We start from the raw sequence: 12,094 nt of genomic DNA, 5'->3' as shown, positions 1-12,094 counted from the left end.
TTAATATTTATTTATTTTTTTTTAGTTCTCAGCGGACACAACATCTTTGTTGGTATGTGGTGCTGAGAATCGAACCCGGGCCACAAGCATGCCAGGCGAGCGCGCTACCGCTTGAGACACATCTCCAGCCCCAGATTCTGCTTCTAATGTTACCAACTTCATAGTCCTTTTTCATGTCTGGGTCATACTGTAAAAATCTGTGATAGTATTATTGAAAGCTTATCACTTTTGTCCCTGATGCCAATCCAAGAATGAGAACATAGTTTTGAGAAAAAAGAAAAGGAAGTTTTATTGCTTTGCTAACAAAGGAGAAACACAGAGGACTCCTATCCAGAGGCTGTGATTCTGCCCATCAGCAGGAAAAGGGGGATTTTTTTTTTTTTTTTTTTTTTTTTGTGGTACTGGGGATTGAGCTCAGGGGCACTCACCACTGACCCACATCTCCAGCCCTTTTGAATTTGATTTAGAGACAGGGTCTTACTGAGTTGCTTAGCGCCTCACTTTTGCTGAGGCTAGCTTTAAACTTATGATACTCCTGCCTCAGCCTTCCATGCCCAGTGGGACCCCAAGCTTTTAAAGAGATGATTCAAAGGCTACATTCTATGTGTTCTCTGTGTTCTCTGTTGGAGTTGTAATTCACTTATTAATTTGGGAATTAGTCATTTCTGAGATCTTCTCTTACCATCCCCAAAGTCTGGATTACTTTGTTCTAAAGGTGGGCCTGTACTCAAGGACAGATAAATCTGCCTAAAATGGGGAAGAAAGGTAATCCTGTTTCCCTTGAGATTAGAGAGGGGGAGAGATTAGGGAGGAGCAGGGAGAGAGAAAGAGAAAGAGAAAGAAAAATGTCTGTTTTGAAAATAAGTTGCAGTGACAGAGCTGCAAGGGACAAAGCATAAAGTGGACCACTGTTACACTGGTGTTCTCCAAACTAAAACTGTCTATATCAGTAGTCTCTTTCAGCCATATATAGAAATAACAAACTTAATTGAGGACTTATTTATGTTATTTAATATGTTGTAATTGGATAAAAATGACCTGTCATCAATAAAATATATAAAATATATAAAATTTTGTGTTTCTCTTTACACTGGGATGAAAATTTAAATGTATTTTTGGAGGGCAAAAAGGAGAGCCTAATTAATTTAAAGATTAACAATATGGAACATGAAAACATTTTGCCACTTTTAAAATTTTTTCACAAAAAGAAAGATAAAAGCTCTAGTTTTTGTTTGATCCATGTTTCAGATATAATCTTTATTGTGTCAAGAGCCCCATCTTACTTGAGATAAGTTCGCCTCTCACACTACTCAATGTTAGGATGGCTCTAAAGTAGGCCAAATTTAAGCTTATTTAAAGTTGTGTTCAAAAGATGGATTTTTATTGTAACATTACTATGATCTCAAAATAACCTGGAGATATAATGCAAAGCTACATAAAGGTTTTTGTAAATTATAAAAGACTATAACATTATAAGAGATTTTTTTTTGTTTATTTGTCTTTGTGGTGCTGGGGATCAGAACCCAGGGCCTTGTGCAGGCAAGGCAAGCACTCTTGTCAACTGAGCTATATCTCCAGACCTGTAAGAGATTTTTAAAAAGTAAAATTTGTAAGGGGTCTAAGTAATTTTTAAAATTTGTTCTAATTAGTTATACACTACAGCAGAATGCATTTCATCTCATGTAATTGAGTTGAGAAATTTATAGATATTTGTGGAGGCAAAATAGATACCAAAGATCTATATTAGTGTTACTATAAAATTGTGTTTCTTGGGCTGGGGTTGTAGCTCAGTGGAAGAGCGCTTGCCTCACATGTGTGAGGCACCAGGTTTAAGTCTCAGTACCACATACAAAGAAATAAAATAAAGGTCCACCAATAACAAAAAAAATATTTTAAAAAATAAATAAATAAAATTATGTTTCTTTGTTCAAAGCTGCTATATAAACTGAATGTTTTTGTTAATTTCATTTTGTATTTTCCTTGTAGAACTTTATAACTTTTTCCTGTTAGTGTTTTTAAAAAGTATATTTTAAAAGTATATATTTAAAGTATATTTTGAAATAAGTCATCACAAATAGGACTCCAACTTTAAGACTGAAACAAAAACTAGGGCCAAGGAAAAAGCAGCCAACATTTTGGGCCTTGCCCTCTAAGGTCAGTCAGGACCCAGAGAATGATGGGCCCTCTCTGGGCCCTGCAACTCTGGTGAGTCACCCAATCTGTGGATCAGAGAGATGGAGAGGACCCTAGAGAACAGGAAGCCAACCAGTGCACATTCTGCAAAAAGGAGGGTAATTGGATAGGGAAATGTCTCTAATCCTTCCAGGGGAAGTCACACATGGTCAGTAGGACTCTGATCCATCCTAGGAGATGGCACAGCTGGTAGAGGAAGACAAAAGAAATCAAGAGGCTTTGCACACATTCCCGAGATTGATCTTTAAGAAATCTTAGCTGACTCTTAACAGTAGATAGAAACAAGGTCTGTTTTGACCAATTTGATTTTAAATATGTGGTAGGACAATATAACCAAAATTACAGTCCTACATGGACATTTAAAAGAAAGGGCATGGGGCTGGGTTTGTGGTTCAGTGGTAGAGTGCTCACCTAGCATGGACGACGCACTGGGTTCCATCCTCAGCACTACATAAATGTAAAATAAAGATATTGTGTCCACCTAAAACTTAAGAACAAATATTTAATAAAGGGCAATAATTCTTTTAATGTAACTGGAGATGTACATTTATGTCAGACCTCCCAAGAGTAAGTAAACCTGGAAGATATAAAGAAAGTTGGTTTTTTTTTCTTTATACAGGAATGCCTGATGGATGTGTTTATTCTGACTCAGTTTAAGAAAGTCTTCCGAACCTCCTCTGATTATTATAAACTGCTTCTCAGACTTCCTTTCTCAAATTTGCATTTCCTCACTTCCATCCTGGCGACTTAATATTTATTTTTTATTTGTTCTTTTTAGATATACATGACTGTAGAGTGTATTTTGACATATCATACATATATGGAGTTGACAACTTGATTTTAATCAAGACTTGGAGAAGAGATAGTCTGCAATCAAGCTGGAAAGGATATTACCAAGTGCTCCTGATCACTGGGATGGATATCTGAACTGCTAAAAAGGGGAAAACTTATTACCAGGTGTGATTTCCAACTCTAAAAGTTTATGTCCAGGATAGATGACAATACTTTTGGTGCAATGAAAATGAAACCAAAAGGTATAAAAAAGAAAAACGGGATTTGTGAGAAATAGTCTGGTGGTTCATTTTCCAAATGTACTATTTAGCCTAAATTGGATTCAATTGTAGACTTCCCTTTTGTCTGCCCTAATTCTATTATTAGCTAATCAAGTAGATTGTACCTTTGAGTTCTTCCTATCAGGATTGAGAGGCAGTACCTGATTGGGGATAAATGTTAGTGGACTGCCCACCCAGGTGTGCTTGCTTGCAGGATTCCCTTTGAGAGCGCACCATTCTGCAGAAATCACTTTGCCTGATCTACCCACTTTTGATCGTGTGTTTGTTTTCTTATGGTCCTCATTATTTCTAACATATGTCATTTATGGAGCTACTCTGTTTTCCTAGTACAAATGAAGTTATCACCCAGGCCTGAGGAGAAGGTGTGAAAGGGGGGCTTATTCTGTAGTCCTGGGTAAACAGCCCACCCCCAACCTCTCCCACATGTAGTAAGGACAGAAAGAATCCTCTTCATTAGCCTCTGTTCCCTAGTTCCCTAGCCTAGTTCCCTAGCCTAATGCAGGTCCCCTGGTGAAAGTCAGGCCAACTTTACAGGAGTCAGACTGGAGTAAGTTGCTAGCTGCCTGCTCCCAGGGTAACTCCTATCTCTCACCCTGTACCTAGAGGTTTGCAGTGGTCTTTTATGGATGCTTTGGCTGGGCTAGCCCCAGGTCTTGGTGAAAAAAATCCAGAGTTGCAGAGCTGCAGCAAAACCATAAGCCAGGTAGCACTGTTGTCCAGTAGTGTTGCCCCCCACCCCCCCTTGATGATTAAAAACCCGAGAAATGTGGAGGTAAGCATAGAAAGCAAGTTTTATTTAAGAGAGAGAACAGAAGACTTCTCTGGAAAGAAGCCAGGACCCAGAGCTGGTGCCCCCAGGAGTGGGGGAGTCTTGTCTTCTTATAGACCCCCACCCTCTCTTTTCAGCACACTGCCCCAAAAGAGCTACTCAGGGGGTAATTGCTCCTGTTGGGAAATATGATCCTTCCTATCCCCTGGAGGTGTTAGCAACTGGTTGATGGGAAGCACAATCTACCCATTTCCTTTTCTTTGATAATCAGCTATCTGCCCTTTGCCCAGGACACCAAGACAAACATCTGGCAATGTGGGAGCCAGCCTACCATTTGATCCTGAAGTGGAGTCACAGTGAGTCCCAGGATGTGTCCCTGCCCTTTGCCTTCTTGCAACAGCAGGAGTTAAACCAAATACTTTCCTCCCAAGAAAGGGGGAAATGCAAGTGGCTGCCAAGCTGCTGGAAAATAATTCCTGCAGGGTCTCCACCTCTCTGGTTCATGGTCAGTAGTTAGTCTGAAACTGGAGGTTCAGGATGGGGCTTGTTGGCCCATTTCTTGATGAGTATTTCTGTTCCTAGGCTTTAGGCTTTTTTTTTTTTTTTTTAAGACACAAAGGGCGGGGTAGTGTGGGAGGGAAGGATAGAGTTATATTTGAGATTCATGGAGTCATACCGCCATCAAGCGGAATATGTTTCTGGTGATTAGAGCCCAGCAGTGGGCAAACGTTAAGGTACTGATATAGCCACCGCCATCACTCATTAGTCATCCAGAGTGAAGGTGGACGGTTACGCCCTGGCTGGCAATTGTCTAGAGCTCCTTCCGAGGTCGAAGGGAACCCTGGCTCCTCCACCAGGGTACACAGTCTGGCAGTAGGCGGCCCGCCATGGCTGCCAAAGGCTGCTGTCTTCCCGACGAGGAAAGGGGCCTCAGCGTCACGGCTACCCCAGGCGGGGGCACCTGCAACTCCTCAAATAGACCCCAGACCCCAAGGCCAGACCTGAGCTCAGTCAGCAGCCAGCGGCTTCTCCTGGGCCCTCCCTAAAATGGCGCTGCGGGAAGCTCCGCCCCCTGGGCTGGTTGGTGTAGCGCTGCTGCCTGCAGGGTCCCAGGGCTCCTGGACCTGCTGCTTTCCCTGGGTAGGGTCCCGAGGGCATGCAGTCTTCTCCCTATATTTTGGACCCCTGGTCAAGTAGACTTTGCTAGGCCTAAGTCTAGCCTTCCCAGACCGTCCTTGCTCTCAAATTCCCATCTCACACCAACTTGGTGCCAGGCTGCTGGCACAGGTAAGTGTCCCTTGTGCATGGGCTTTTCAGAAACCATTTCTGCTAGATGGAACCGTGGTTCTACAAATGACAGTCACTACTTACCTTACTTCCCATCGTTGCTCCTCTCCTCCATTCGTAGCTTAAAAAGCACCAGACACACAGCACCCCCCCTTTGCCCCCCCCCCCCCTTCATCAGGGTTGCTGATGTCCTGCAGTTTGGCCCATTTGGGGCTTAACAAGGCTGTCCCCTTTTTCCTTCCCTCTGGATTCACCCCTTGGTAGGGGTCCCTTTTTTCCATGTATTTTCCAAATGTCCTCCACTGGCTCCTGGAGGTGCCAGGGTGGTTGGGGGATATGTGTGTGTGTGTGTGTGTGTGTGTGTGTTGGGGGTGTGAGCATTAACATTCCCTTAGGAAGCTACATGTCCCACCTGTACAGGAACCTGGGCCTCCTTTTCTTTCATATGCACTTCACTTCTCCCTGGGTAGAAACTCCCTGTAACCAAAGGAACAGGGATCTAGGGCCAAAGCTGTTAAGTCCAGGAAGGGGTGTGGAAGTGATTACAACTTGCCACAAAACCTCTCAGGTCAGGATGGTTAGAAGAGATTCCCTCTGCCCTCAGGGTACCTCCCTGATAGGACCCCAGGCACTCCTCTGTGCCTCAGGTGGTTGTGTCCCCTGTGGTGGGTTTCATGATTTTGTTTGTTAATATAACACATTCTTACATGTTCCCTAGGTGCCCCAAGGCTTAGGCATGGATAGCCAGGATGGCAGGCTTCAGTCCTATTAGGAGCAGGTGTCTTGTATCATGCTTTGTGATTCTAGGTCCCCTCTGTGCTTTATCCCTTAGGGTGGGGTGGAGGTTGTGTGGGGGGGGTAGAAGTGGGAAGTTAGACCAAGAAGCACAGTGCTTTCTATGAAAGTGGGGAGACTAGGGCCTATGAGTTATCCTGTGCATAGATCTCTCCCTCTCTACCTGAGCACTAGGGACTCCTAATTATTCACCCTGGAAATTAAGTAAGAAGTGGAGGTGATAGATAGCAGAGTGGGAATGGGTAGGAGGGAGTGTGTTAGTGCAAGTATGCCTGTGTGTGTGTGTGTGTGTGTGTGTGTGTGTATGTATGTGTTTGCACAGAGAAAGATAGACCCAGTTGAAGGGTTAAGTCAATTCTTGGTCACTTTGTGAGTTTCTTAAGCTCCACTCAACACTCAGTGCCTGGAAAGCAGTAGGCCTGTGCATCATTCTCCAATATGCTGTAATTCTTTTCTCTTCCTGGAAGTATAGGCTACAGTAAGAACACACTAAACTCTAGGCAAAATAATATAACTTCTCAGAGCATCCCAGCATCCTGTAGTATCCTGTGGGTCCTTCCAAGAATGGATTCAAACTTTGGTTCATGCTTCTACTCTAAGATGTTGCTTAAAGTAGGGCAACATTAAATATGGGGAGAAGAAACAAAAATCCAGCAGCAGCCAGGTATACGGTGGTGCACACTTGTAAACCCAGTGGCTCGGGAGGCTGAGGCAGGTGGATTGTCAGTTGAAAGCAGCCTCAGCAACAGCGAGGCACTAAGCATCTTGGTGAGATCCTGTCTCTAAATAAAATACAAAATAGGGCTGGGGATGTGGCTCAATGGTTGAGTAATCCCCAGAACCCCACATCCCCAAAAAGCCAGCAGCAAATGCACCTGAGAACAGGAGCCACCTCCATCTACTGTCCTGTCACCTCTCACCTACTGTGGATCTTGTCCTTCTCTGTAGTAATCATAAGGTCTCCTACTGCACTTGCTTAGAGAAAAGCTGAGGAGAAAGAAATGCAGGGAGGTGGACATAGGTGGTGAGATGCCCCCTCTCAGTGTCACAGGTCATCTTTTTTTCTCATTGAGTTGCATGCACTCACTTTTCACCCTTGAGGACAGCTGAGCTTACCTATGTCCTCAGTTACATGCATCCCCATTTAATCTGAGGGGAGCAGGTCTGTGCATGCATGCACCCACATTCACACTCAGCCACATTCACACAGAGGCTCGGTGGGCTGGAGCCCTCGACTGACTTGTCAGTTCCCTGTGTTTCCCCATCCCCCTCCTCCCTTGTTCCTTTCTGCCTTCCCACTTCAGCCAGGGGGACTGTGTGGAGGAAGCAGCAGCATCAGTGGCACAACAGGTCTCTATCTGCACAAGGTTCACACCCTGGTCCTGTTTTGCTGAGAAGACAGCCTTGGCTGGTGGCTCTCTTCCCTGTGAGGACAGGGGATACCACTCAGTGGGACACCTGTGCATTGGAGATTCAAGGTATTTTGGTTCACTCTCTTGCCTTCTGCTTCAATATAATTCTCTCATTTTCCATCTGTTCTCTTCCTGTCACTTCTGGTTTTCCAGTTGTTGCTTTGTGGAGATTGGGTTCTGGTAGGAAGGAGGCCTTGAGAGGAAGCAGGAGGATCAGGAAGGCAACAGAATGACTTCTGTGGAAATCATGATGACTCTTGTGCACTGGAGAGGGAGGGCTCTTCACTTTTCTTGACTTGAGCACCATCAGCGAGGATCTCCATTTTCCTTGTGCCAAGTTTGTCCCCATTTCTTGCACACTTGTGTTCCTGGGGTAGACTCTTGCTTTGGTCCTGGGGAACAGGTGGTGGGAGGATGGGGGTGAGGAGTTGGTAGGGTCACTCTCTGGCCCTCTGGCTGGTTAGAATGGACTGATGATATAACTAACTTATGGGTCACAATCTGCCTTTGCCCTGGAAAAGTCCTACATGCACACTCATGGGGCAGCATTCTGGGTGGTGAGTTCTTTTCCTAGCATTGTGAGCACTTGTCACTCCGTATGTTGGTTACCGTCTTGTGAAGGGTTCCTGGACTAGATCCATGAAAATACCCTGGGTGGCACCCAACAGGGCTATGTGGTACATGAGGGCAGTGTCTGGGGCCACTTGCCTGCTCACACTGTAATGCATATGTGTCTTACTCTTCATCAGGCCAGGTCACACTGCGTTTGAAAATCCACTAGAAGCAGCCTAACTCATCAATTATGAAATGGATGATCAGGGGTTTTTTAATATTTATTTTTTAGTTGTAGGTGGACACAATATCTTTATTTTATTTTTATGTGGTGCCGAGGATCGAAACCAGTGCCTCATGCATGCTAGGCGAGCACTCTACCACTTGAACCACAACCCCAGCCCCAAGGGGATGATCAGGTTTTAATTCATAACTGCAACTTTTTTTAAAAGTTAGGAGTCAGTAATTTGTTTCACTAGAATGGAGAGAAGATGTAAACAATTTTATCTTTTAGGCTTTTTATTTTAAAAGATATTTATTTTTTAGTTATAGGTGAACACAATATCTTTATTTTTATGTGGTACTGAGGATTGAACCCAGTGCCTCACATATGCTAGGCAAGTGCTCTACCTCTGAGCCATAACCCAGCCATATCCTTTAGGATTTTTTTTTTAATATTTATTTTTTAGTTCTCGGCGGACACAACATCTTTGTTTTGTATGTGGTGCTGAGGATCGAACCCGGGCCACACACATGCCAGGCGAGTGCGCTACCGCTTGAGCCACATCCCCAGCCCCTCCTTTAGGATTTTTATTCAATTATGTGAAAACCACAAATCGGGTACTGTATTTTAGTTAAATATTACTTTAATTGCAACAAAACAGCTTTTGTGGCTATCAAATGAAATCTATAAATAGGAAGTGGAGGTTAAGCCATCCTGACTGAGCAGTTTTTAACTGCAGGCTCTAAAACTATGTCAAGAAGTGAAGAGAGGGGCTGGGGTTGTGGCTCAGGGATAGAGCGCTCGCCTAGCACGTGCGAGGCCCTGGGTTCAATCCTCAGCACCATATAAAAATAAATAAATAAAACAAAGATATTGTGTCCAACTACAACTAAAAAAAAAAAAGAGGTGAAGAGAATATAATGGACGCTGTTTATGATACAAAGTGTTTGAAAACAACTGTACTTTGGTGAGTCATGGAATATCCAGTTGTGGTTACATGGTCACGGGAACATTCCTATTTCAGGTCTTTTCCTTCAGAGTTACTCGGACAAGTCACAGGTTACTTTGATCTTTATTCAAAGATCCCTGACTATTTATCCTGAGTTTCTTGAGATTGGAGCCAAGTGTGTATCCACACTGAGGATTTAGCCAGGGAAGAACATGACAAGTATGCAACAGAGGGCCTATTGATCAGGTTTCCATGCCTTTGATTGAGGATTCCTACACAGTGGAGCTCTTGCTATTGTCCACTGACCCACCCCAAGGTGCTGAAATCACAGCCAAGGAGGCAGCTGATTAACACAGTACTTGGGGGTGTCATCTGGCACTTTACAGGGGTGAAGCTAGCCTTAGGCTTTTGGATTTTTTTTTTTTTTTTTTTACAATAGGGAAGATTCAGTCATCTCTGTGGTATTTTAGAATCCCAAGGACATCAGATTGAAATATCAGTTGTCAGATTCTTTTAACAATATGTCTTCAAAGTTTTTGCTTTAACATCTAAAAAAGGATTTCTTTTTTTCTCATTTCAAATCTATTTTGGGTGAGATAAATCACTCATTTGCCTATGACCTTTTAGAAAAGTCATTTTATGGAAATACTGTATGTATACTTAATTTAAATTTGAGTGGACTATCCTTTAGTGTGTTTATAAATGATCAACTCAGTTTATGAAATTAAACTTTTTATTTGCAATTTTTTAAAATGAAAAAAAGAAAATACCTGGGTGGAATAAGTATGCTCATTCTCCTCATCCTCATAGTTTTCCTTTTATGCCATCCCTCTTCTTCCTTGTTTTTCACTTTCTACTGATAGTCCAGGGCCAGTGTTCTGTGAAAGAAGGCAAGTGTCCCTCTACTGCTTGTTGGTTATAGGGGCATTCACCATCCTAGCATGAGGTCATGGGGGGACATTCTACCTTCTTGAAATAAAGTATGGCTGAAGATCCCCAGAAGAGTCTCCTCTGTCCTGCAAACAATCAAACAGATAAACAAAAACATGTACATGTTACTTGTGAACAAATAGAACCCTCCCTGGGCACACTTCTAGCAAAAGACTTCAAGGCTTTTTTCTCCTTGCAAGTCTTCTCCCCACAGAATCTGAAAAGTTGCAAAGTTAGTTCAGGATGCATCACTTCAAGGTGTGCTCTGTTGCCTTTCCTCCCCTCCAATCCTATGTACACAACAGGATGGAATTCGGTGTGTACCTGCACTGTGTCTCCACCATCTTCACATGAATGCTCCCACTTAGGCAGAGGCACCCACACAGACACCCACATATACACTTGCATGCACGTGGGTCCCCCGTAGACTCCATTATCCACACTGGTACACACATCCAAAGATATACTGAAGCACAGAAGCTCAGGGCTCCAGGTCACCCCCTTCACACGCACATACACACACATATACACATGTATACACACACACACACACACACACACACACACACACACTCCCACCTCCCACTGTTACAGGGCTGGTGCCTTCTGGGAAACTGAGGCCATCCAAAAGCCCTTCCTCAAACCCTGACTCTTGTGATTAAGTCAGAAAAATTTCAGACATGTCACTCAGAGTAACATGGTAAGTTTATTAGAAGGGATGGGAAAGGAGAAAAGGGGGCATTCTCAAGGGAGAGAGTGGTTCTCTCAGAGAGGAGAGGGAATGTGTGCCTCTCCTGTATTTCTATTTTATTTGGTATCTCAGAGAAATTTCCAGAGTCCTGCCCAGGTCCACCTCTTGACTTTTTTTTCTTCTCTCTCTCTCTCTCTCTTTCTCTCTTTCTTTTTTTGTGCTGGGGATTGAACCCAGGGCCTTGTGCATGCAAGACAAGCACTCTACCAACTGAGCTATATCCCCAGCCCCCACCTCTTGACTTTTGATTGATAGCAGTATGATATCAAACTTTAAAGTCCTCTATTGCACATGACAACTCTAGGTCATTTTGTCCATACTGATCAGTTCTAATTGGAACCTGTTCTTAAAAGTCTCTTATCCATATTATTTTAGGCCTGCATTTTTCCTGAAGATAGTAGGTAGTAAGGGCTAGGGATATAGCTCAGCTGGTAGAGTGCTTGCCTGCAAACACTAATCCCCAGTACCACCACCAAAAAAAAAAAAAAAAAAAAAAAGATAGTAGGTAGTTTGCTGAGCAATGTGACATGTCTGTCTACTTAAGCCAGGCAGAACTGCAGTTAAATTTCTTCTTGGCAAAGAAAGCATGCGGGGATCAGCACAGTGGGCCCATTTTATTGAATTATTCCCTTATACTCATGTCTGTCTGTTCCCTATCACTATCTATTATCTGAGAAAAAGACTACCAGTTTCTGCTGTAAGCCTTAACAACCAGGTAATCCATGGAGAAATTCTGGCCTCCTCTTATGAATGAAAGAAGGGAGCTATCACCTAGGCCCAAGGAACAGGTATGAAAGTGGGGTATACTTTGTAGTCCTGGGTAAACAGCCCTCTCACACTAACCTCTCCCACTGGCAGTAAGGATAGGAGAATACTCAGGCCATGAGCCTCTCAGGAGATGTGTTTTTTGGCCTTTTGCAGGTCCCCTAGTGAATGCCAGGTCAGCCTGCCAGGAGTAAGACTGGAGTGAGTTGGCAAGTGCATTCTGGGGAAGCTGCTCCTCCCAACCTGTGGCTGGAGTTTGCAGTGGCCTTTCCTGGCTGCTTTGGCTGGGCTAGCCCAAGTGGTGTTGCTACCACTGGTTATTGGTGACGAGTTCTGCTTCCTCATATGTTGAAGTATAACATTAGAGAAGCAGGCTGAGGCAAGCATGTAAAGCA

At 43.6% G+C, this 12,094-nt stretch overlaps 1 protein-coding gene across 1 annotated transcript in view; it reads left to right on the top strand.

Moving 5' to 3' along the window:
• The window catches only part of Nbdy (negative regulator of P-body association), a 51,475-nt gene extending 48,174 nt beyond the window's left edge, over positions 1-3,301 (top strand). Inside the window, exon 3 of the mRNA XM_077793958.1 lies at positions 2,972-3,301. The gene's annotated coding sequence lies outside the window, so the exon portion shown is untranslated. The remainder of the gene's footprint in view (positions 1-2,971) is intronic.
• Positions 3,302-12,094: the final 8,793 nt, after the last annotated feature.

This window comes from Urocitellus parryii, chromosome X (genome assembly GCF_045843805.1).
Source record: "Urocitellus parryii isolate mUroPar1 chromosome X, mUroPar1.hap1, whole genome shotgun sequence".
Taxonomy (NCBI): Eukaryota; Metazoa; Chordata; class Mammalia; order Rodentia; family Sciuridae; genus Urocitellus; species Urocitellus parryii.
The sequence above is the reverse complement of the archived record's forward strand: the minus strand, read 5'-3'. Positions and strand labels throughout refer to the sequence as shown.